Here is a 9,401-nt window from a genome sequence, read left to right on the forward strand (position 1 = left end):
ATCCCTGTTATAGCTTGTCAAATACAACATAAACCTCTCAAATTTTATACCTTTTCTTTATATTTTTAGAAAAGAAATTTGGTTATATGTGCGGAAGGCCATAGGTTGCATAGGTCACAAGTCGGGGAGTACCTGGATATTATAGTCAATGCAGATGCATTGTAAAAAGGGTGAAAAAATGCCATTGGGCAAAGATATGAGGAATTCTACCAAGGTGAACCAGAATGAGTGATAAAAGGACATAAACATAAATGGTTTAGGACTGAGATGAGGGGAAATTTCTTTACAGAGAGAGTCATAAAGCTTTTGAAATTTGAATTTCAGTTTAATCTGTATTCCAGATGGAGATCTATTATGGAGAGAGGGCAAAAAGGTGGATTAGATGCAAGTTAACCATGATCTGATTTGTGGAAGAGACTTGAATACCATATGGACTCTGCTTCATTGTCTAAGCATTAGCCAATTGTAATGTAGATTTTAGTTCTGAATATGCAGATTAGGTATTGACTTAAGCAATATTTATTTGATGCATTACTAACAATTGAGGCTGGGTAACTATCTATGATGAAGGCGAAGGCAAAATTATTCTCACAAAAAGATGATAAATTCTGGAGAGTTTCTCTGTCCTTTTTTTAAACTTAATTTTCTAAAGAAATAAGTTAACCTGGTAAATTTCAGTGGAGATTGAATCGATGTTCACAGAAATACTGGCACAAAAATGTCCTCCTGTTCCTGAGACCATTTTCCATGCATGATCAACATTTCAGATCAACTCCATGGCCCCCTGAACATTCCTGAACTGAATCCATTTCTGAGAATATTCGCCCAAAACCAATATATCTTGCTGTGCTTACACCACTGAAGTCGCTCCCTGCATATTTAAAACAAGCATAGTTCCCTGCACATTAAGGGAACAGTGAAAACTTTGTGATTTGCCGAGACTATTTGTCTTGACATTATCGCAGTTTCCCTCAGATTAAATGCAATGCACAAAGAAACGTGATAAACAAACCTTTGGGAGTGTTTTTTTTCTGCAGAAGTCTTGCCTGCAAGGTTTTACGTTAGTAATAGTGTTATATTGGCAGATTAATAATGTAATATTGAGTTAACTGTTCATATAATTCTAGCACTGATCTCAGAACTTAGTTCAAAATTGCAAAATAATTATTACTGCTCATCATATTATATACTTTCTTTGAAATTTTTGGTCTGGAGTATAGAATATGACTTTGAAGTGCAAAGTTCTTGCAAAATTAAGAGTCTCTTCTGCTTTTAGTGAAAAATAATTCTCACAAAAGCAAAACAGTGTAAACGCTGGAAAATACACGAATCCTTAAAATACACAAGAGTAACATTTCACAATGTTAATTATCTGATGAAAGGTTATAGATCTGAAGCCGTAACTCTATTTTTTTTCTCTCTTCAAATGCCGCCTGACTGCATTTTATCCAGCATTTTACAGCGCCAGCGACCTGAGTTCGAATCCTGCTCTGGGTGTTCCAGTTCCCTCCCACTCACCAACACGCTGTAGGTTGATTGGTGTACTTGGGGTGGCACAGGCACTGTTCCCTCTCAACGGTGCGCGCGTGCACTTGAAGGAAATTAATATTCACACAAAAGGTTAGTTACCTGAAATAATGTAGTAATTAATAATTATACTGATGAAAATAATCTCTTAGCTAGTTAGTCACCACATCTGCACAACACTAACTAAAACATGCCAATATAGTTTTATTAGCCATGAGAGATAGGCTGAGCCAAAATGATCTTGAAACCATTTCAAGTTTACATTTGCACAAGCATTCAGTGCACACATATTTAGGCCACAGGGAAATAAAAAATGCGCACAACGTAAGATTTTTGCACCCACTGACCACTAAAATTGAGAGGGAACATTGGGCACGGGCTTATGGGCCGAAAGGGCCTGTTACCATGCCGTGCATCTAATTTCTTAATTTCATTCCGTAAAAGTTATTTAGACAGTTCAGGACCCTATAAAAATGATGGCAACTTATAAGTGGCATCTTCCATGCTTGCTATTGGCCAGCACTCACCTTGTTAGACCCACATTTTGGACCTCATTCATGGGAAACACTAAATTGCAGTGAGATTCACCCCTCTCACCAAGAAGGGAAAAAAAACCCTCCATATCTGGAACTAAAAATTATATTCCTCAGCTCAGCTGCTGTAGGGTGCATGATCTACAAAATTTATGTGCCTGGTCTGCTTTGATAGGACTTCTCAAACCTATAACCTCTATCAACATGAAAGTCAAGGAGAGCAGGTGGATAAGGACATCATCATCTCTGGAGTTCCTTCCAAATTATACACCATCCTAACAGATGTAAATATTGTTTTTTCAACACGGCTAAGTATAAAGCCTGAAATACCGGCCAACAGCATATGAGAGCATTATCTTCCCCAGAAAAAGTACAACGATTTAAGAAGGTGACAATCATCTCACTGCGCCTGTAATTAGTTACCCTGTTCTTATTGCAGACAGAATACTGTGAGAGGTCAGATGCTGGAGAGAAGCCTCTTACAGCATGAAAGCAGAAAGCAGGATGTGCAATTGAATTTTCCTAAGTGCTTTAAAATCAAGAAGTGCCTTTGCACACAACAAAGTTCCATGAACAATGGTATTATAGGTCTTCTTTAAGAGACCGGCTGAGATATAGAACCAAAAGTTATTTTCATGAACATGTCACAAAATTCATTGCTTTGCAGCAATATTGCGATAATGTACATCTTTAAAAAATAAGTTAGTGCAAAAGAGAGAAAGTGTCTGTGGTTCATTATCCATTCAGAAATCTGATGGCAGAGGGGAAGAAGCAGTTTTTTGTACTGTTGGGTGATCATCTTCAGGCTCCTGTTCTTCTTACAGATGGCAGCAGTGTGAAGAGTGCATGGCCTACGTGGTGAGGGTCCTTGAAGATAGAGGCTGCTTTCTTAAGATGCTGCCTCAGTGGAGTGAAGACTGATGCCCATGATAGTCTTTTCCTGTCCTGTGCATTACCACCTGAGTTCCAGAGAGTGATACTACCAATCAGAATCCTCTCCACGGTACATGTGTAGAAATTTGCAAGCCTTTGGTGACATACCAAATCTCAAAGCGCCACATGAAGTATAGCCACTGTTTAGCCTTCCTTGAGATTGCGTCAACATGGAGACCCCAGGGTTGATCTTCAGAGATGTTGACACCCACAAATTTAAGCATTTAACCCTTTCCATTGCTCACCCTTCAATGAGGACTGGTTTGTGTTCTCCTGATTTCCCCCTCCTGAAGTCCACAATCAGTTCCTTAGTTTTGCTAATGTTGTGCAGCACTCAACTTGCTGATCTATCTCACTCCTGTACACTTCCTCATTGCCCTCAGTGACTTTGCCAACCACCATGATGTCATCACTCTATTTGTAGATGGTATTTGAATTGTGCCAAGTCATGGGTGTAGAGCAATAAGAGGTGCACTGCGTTGATTGACGTTGTTTCGGATTTGTACTGACTGTGGTCTCCTGATGCGGAAGACAAGGATCCAGTTGCAGAGGGGAGGTGCAGAGGCTCAGGTTTTGAAGCTTGTTGACCAGTACTGAGGGTGTGATGGTGTTGAACACTGAGTTGTAGTTAATAAAACGTAGCCTGATGTACATGTTGCTGTTGTCCAGGTCCTGTGGTTTGACAGCAAGTATACTACACTGTGATGCAGCCAGCCAGGATGCCCTTGGTAGAGCTCCAGTAGAAAGGCTGGTAGACTTTCTCACCTCACTCTTCCCAGGATGTGCACTTGCTGCTACGCCTTCCTGACAAGTTGTGAAGGAACACCACGGATATCTATACAGAAACAACTAATTTAGCTCCAGGGCACACTGGATAAATAGTCGTTCACAGAAATCATAAAATTCTCTCCACCTTTATTGCCATAGGCCATTCTAAAGATTTTGCAACTCAAATATTTCTTAATTAGAATCTTTTCCGAATCCTAAAATAAAATTCTGAAAAAAAATTGCTGCCCTGAGACTATTACTTGAACTCAGTTTCCATTTTAGTTTGCTTTACAATTTATACACTTGAATTCAATTATGTATGCAACCATGATACAGGATTTTAACGTATATCCTGCATGTATTGTATAGTAGAGAACATTTATCTCTGAAGTACACTGAGTAATAATTTATCCACAGAAATCATTAAATTTACACCACTTTCACTACATTGAGACATTCCAAAATCTTCACTACCCAAGTACCCATAAATTATTACAAGTGTTGCTGTTAAAATAAACTGGGCATAATACAATTGTAAAATAATTAAAATCTCTGGAGAAATGCGCAATTTATTCAGATGCTGGAATCACAAGCAAACAAAAAATTCCTCCAGGAGTTCTTTGCTTTCATGAAACTATCTGCCGTCTCCTAAAACTGATTTTGCTTAGAACCTACCTTTCATTAAAATATTTAGATTTTTAATTTGTTTTGCAATTGTGTTTGGAAACTTTATCTGCAAAGCTTTGCATGTAACAGGGAACCTCACTGCAAGGGCTCGAGGCCTTGCCCCTTTGTCGGACGAATCTCTGGTGCATTCAGTTTTCCAAATTTGAATCGAACAATCGCACTAATTTGCAAAACAAGTTTTAGAGGAGGTTTTATGTTACTGTCACAGTTGTCCACTTCACAATTGGTTAATCTGAAATATGTTGCAAAGAACAAATAGGCCTGAACTGTTTGAAGGACTTTTTGAAGCAAGTTTGCTAATGTTTTTCTATGGCATCGGATGCACTTCATCTATTTTTTTTAATTTTCCTGTACTTTTTTCCAGAAAATACTTAATTTTCCTACTTTCACTACTCCTGAAATTTTGCTCAGTATTGCTGCAGCACAAAATTTCAATGGGGGCCATACTGCCGCCCCCCCCCCCCCCCAAATTCCCCACCTCCCTCACCATGAGAGCCAAAGCACATTTAAGGGGACACACACTGAAATCTTGAAATATTTGGTGTGTGTTTTCTATAGTCAGTGGGAGAGGCGTACAGAGGAAACCAACTAAATTTGACTGCTTCACAGCAAAGGAAGCCCATAAACCTTTTAGCAGAGCCCTAACGAAGTCATAGCCAAAAAAAGGTTGAGAATGGTTTGAGAGGTTTGGAAATCTTTTGGCCATTCCCATTATATTGAAGTAATTTGATGAAGAGGAAAATATTCATGTTTAGCAGCATTTCATTCACGAAGTTCCTTGTTAAGTGGCAGTATAATGACGCAACTTGTAGTTACTGCCTCACTGATCCAATCAATCAGGCTCACTCTTCATCTCCAGTGCTGTATGTGTGGAGTTTGCATGTTCTCCCTGTTACCCCATGGTGCTCCAGTTTACTCCATATCCTAAAAAAAAGATGCAGTTGGTAGATTATATGGCCACTGGAAATGGTTCAAATATGTTGTACGTGGTAGTACATGGGGTGGGGCGGGGAATTGTTGAGAAGAATACATAGGTTTTAATGTAAATTGGTGCTAAATGATAGTGCAAACTCTGGCAGCTGAAAGGCCTGTTTCTATGCTGTGTGACTCCATGAGTGCATCAGTTACCATTTTAGAAAATGCACTGTTTTGGCGTTAGCATCGACAAGAACAAAATGCTCATTACTTCTTACAGATGCCACATGACCTGTTGAGTTTTCCTAATACTCCGTCTGGGCACTCTTCAAGCTGATGGGATTAACATTGACTTCTCCAGATTCCGTGAAGCCCCTCGCCTGAGTCTCTCTCTTTCACTGCCCCTCTCTGTCCTTTCTTCCAGCTTCCTACCCCCTTCCCTTCCCATTCAGGGAGCTACCCTCTTTCCTCATCACCTCCGCTTTTTTCTCTTCTACCCTTACACTCTTGTACACTTATGGCCTCTTATCCGTGAGTCTGTCCCCCTCCCTTTACTTGCTTCTTTCATGCTTCTTTCTTCTCCCACCTTTATATTCGGCCACCTGTCTGTGGTTGCTCATACCTTGGTGAAGGGCTCAGGGACAAAATGCTCATTACTTCTTACAGATGCCACATGACCTGTTGAGTTTTCCTTCGCTACTGCACTATTCCTATTCAATTTAGATGAGTTAAGCCATCTTCATAGCCTCATTGCAGAAGTTAAGTTGTAAGTGTTACTCACAATGTCAGGAGCTTTGTTGGTTCATCCAATGCTTATGATGGGCTGTGGATAATATGCGACTTGATCCTTCCAACAAAGGAGTTCCTTCAGGTATGCCCTACTTATTAATAAAAGAGGCAGATTGTGCAAGCATTTTCATTCCTGAAATGCAGAGTTTAACTCATATTTGTTTGTGTAAAATGCTACTGGTTAATAAGAATTGAGCATTGTTTAATTCGCATTGTAAACATTTATTTTTTTTTAATTGGTGATAGTCTTTGAACCTGAAGATCACATGCTGAAGTCTCACTACTCCCTTCAGGCAGAAGGTACAGAGGCCTGAAAACCAGCACCTCCAGGATCAAAAAAAAGTTTATTTTACAGCCATCAGACTCTTGAACCTTCATCTGGTACACAGATCCTTGACTGCTCCAACAACACGAAGAACTGTCTGCACAATTGCAAGTCACTCATTTTTGCACCAGGATTCATTTGATTGTTTATCTCAATCTTATGTATTTATTGTTCCTTTTCATTTAATTCAAGTGGAGTACTATGGCTTTTTATTTCTGTACGCGAATCAGGTCAGCTGCAGAAAGGAAACTTTTTGGTTGTACATTGTGCAATGTGTTTGACAATAAACTCATCAACTTCATTATTAGGCCATTTTCCAGGTCTTGGATATACTACTGAGACAGGATCTTATGATCATTTTTGGGGGTATGGTGAAATATAAGAAGCACCAATTTCAGATGACATTAAACTGAACTCAGCCAGAGTACTGTATTTTTGTGGCTGTTAAAGATTGCTTGAAAATACCAGTGAAGGTTGCTTTTTCCTTTTAATAATTTTAATCTTACATTTTCCCATTTCAGCACATGTCAAGCAAATTGATCATTTATCCTACTGGTTGGTGAGCAAAAGCTCCGTGCTGCAATAACGCAAAAGGGCAGGTTCAGGCTGACAGCTTGTGGTTCAGAAAGGAACCGTCATTTGCCTAGTGCTTACAGCTCAGCTCCACTGTGAGTAGCTGGTATGCCGGAGGTGAGATGCCTGTGCTCCTGAGCATCTACTCCAGAGATGGGCTGAAGAGCGAGACGTCCGTACAGCCCTTTGAATTACACTGGAGATAGCTGGAACATAATCGCTGACACTGTGGAGAAGAGAAGTGCTTCTCTTTGTAAAGCAAAACATAATCCAGTAATTATTTTATTTTAGTATTTTAACATTGGAATTGCTTTGTGTTTTATCTTTCTTTTAAAAGTTTTAAAAATATTATTTGAATGAACACATCACTGGACAACAAAATTCCTGAAAAAAAATTGGGGATTATGATAGACAATTCAAGCTGAAAACAAAGATAATTTTAGATTTGCTGTATCACATAAGTAGTTGGATAAACATTAAATTAACTTTTATTGAATATAACATTAAGCATACATTCAGCACAAATATAACGGAATGTATCACAGCTGTTGTGATATTGATGAGACATTTCTGCTGTACTGTATTCAATTTTCTTGAAGACAATAAATTGTATTGTTAAGAACACACACCAGGCTGAAGAACATGTGCATCAACGTGCATTCAATCTATGGCAATGTAATGCACATCATCTGTATATGTGAGCTGCGTTTTTAGTGTGTCTACATCCATCCTGATGAAGCATACCCAGGCCTAAAACAATATCTGCAGAGCACCTGCACTCATTGTATGCCCAGTCATGCTTGTACTGACCAAAACAATTTGATTTGTGGGCAATATACTAGTAAATTTAAAATATGACAGGAAATCACAAAATATATTGCATCTAAAAAATGGTACATGATAGGAACATTTTAAGGTGATTTTTCATGATCAAGAGCCCAAAATCATAAAATGTCCAGGAAGAAAATATCATTGTTCTCCATTTTATCAGAGCGTCAGCAGAACACTGGCTGAGGTCTGTTATCTGCTTGGGAACCTCTCTGCCTGTACATAAGGTCAGGTTGCACCTAGAGAAGACCCATGCGAATGGGCAGCCTATGCTGTTGCATTGGCTGTGAAATAGTGTGAAATGTTGATGATAAAGTTGATTCAGAGGAAACAATTTTTGGTTCTTTCTCATATACCCATTGCATTGAACTAGACATTTAACAGATCCATTGGGTACTTTAGCATTTCCATTACGATCCTGGGCAGTGATTGGAATTAGTCTCATCATTGTCAAATTAAATCTTTCTAAGTTTAAAAGGAAACAAGTTCTCCTAGTACTGTATGTCTTAGCTCACCCCAGAAATTGATTGTAGATAGCTGATTCTCCTTTTAATGGATGCTCATTGTTTATCCATGTGGATATTTTTAAATCGATGAACCAAACCAGTTAAAAAGGCTCAGAAGAGAATTTGTGATTTGACAAGGAAAGTAAAGGTTCCAATATTGTCACATAATACTACATTTAGAATGTAACATATGCAAAATTCTTTAACTGTCTACTGTAAGGAAGCACGTTGTCTAGTGCCCCTCTTAAGCCCCAACAAGGGATGAACTCACAACCCCTGAATTTCAAGGCCAGTACTCTAACCACTGAGCTATTGGAGCCTCTGTTTAGAATCCAGCAAATAATGGAACAATAATTAAAACATAGAAGCGACAAGATGGAACATTACAACACAGTACAGGCCCTTTGGCCCTCAATTTTGTGCTGACCTACGTATCTTTACCAAACATTTTTTAAAAACCTTCTCTACCTCGTAACCCTCTATTTTTCTTTCACCTGTTTACCTGTTTAAGAGTCACTTCAGCATCCTTCATGTTTCAGCCTCCATCACCACTCTGAGCAAGGCATTCCAGGCACCCACAACTCTCTGTGTATAAAAAGAACTCACACTGATGCCTCCCATCTACCTTCACTTTGTACAGGTGTCCTTTGCTGTTTGCTACTTTCACCCTGGGGAAAATAAGTTGGCTGTCAACCTCTGAACAAGTCTCTCATGGGGGACCTTGTCAACTGTCTTACTAAAATCCATATAGGCCACATCTACCAGCCTACCCTCATCAATTTATTTTGCTACCTCTTCAAAAAATTCAATGAGGCTCATGAAGCATGACCTTCCCTTCACAAAGCCATATCTTTGAGAAGGCTCTACTTTTCCCAATACACAGAAATCCATTCCTTAAGAATCCTCTCCAATAGTTTGCACATGACTGACATAAGAATCACTGGTCTATAATTCCCAGGATTCTACCTATTACCTTTTTTTAAACAAATAGAGCACATTTGTCATTCTCCAATCCTC

The sequence above is a fragment of the Narcine bancroftii genome, chromosome 13 (assembly GCF_036971445.1).
Source record: "Narcine bancroftii isolate sNarBan1 chromosome 13, sNarBan1.hap1, whole genome shotgun sequence".
Taxonomy (NCBI): domain Eukaryota; kingdom Metazoa; phylum Chordata; class Chondrichthyes; order Torpediniformes; family Narcinidae; genus Narcine; species Narcine bancroftii.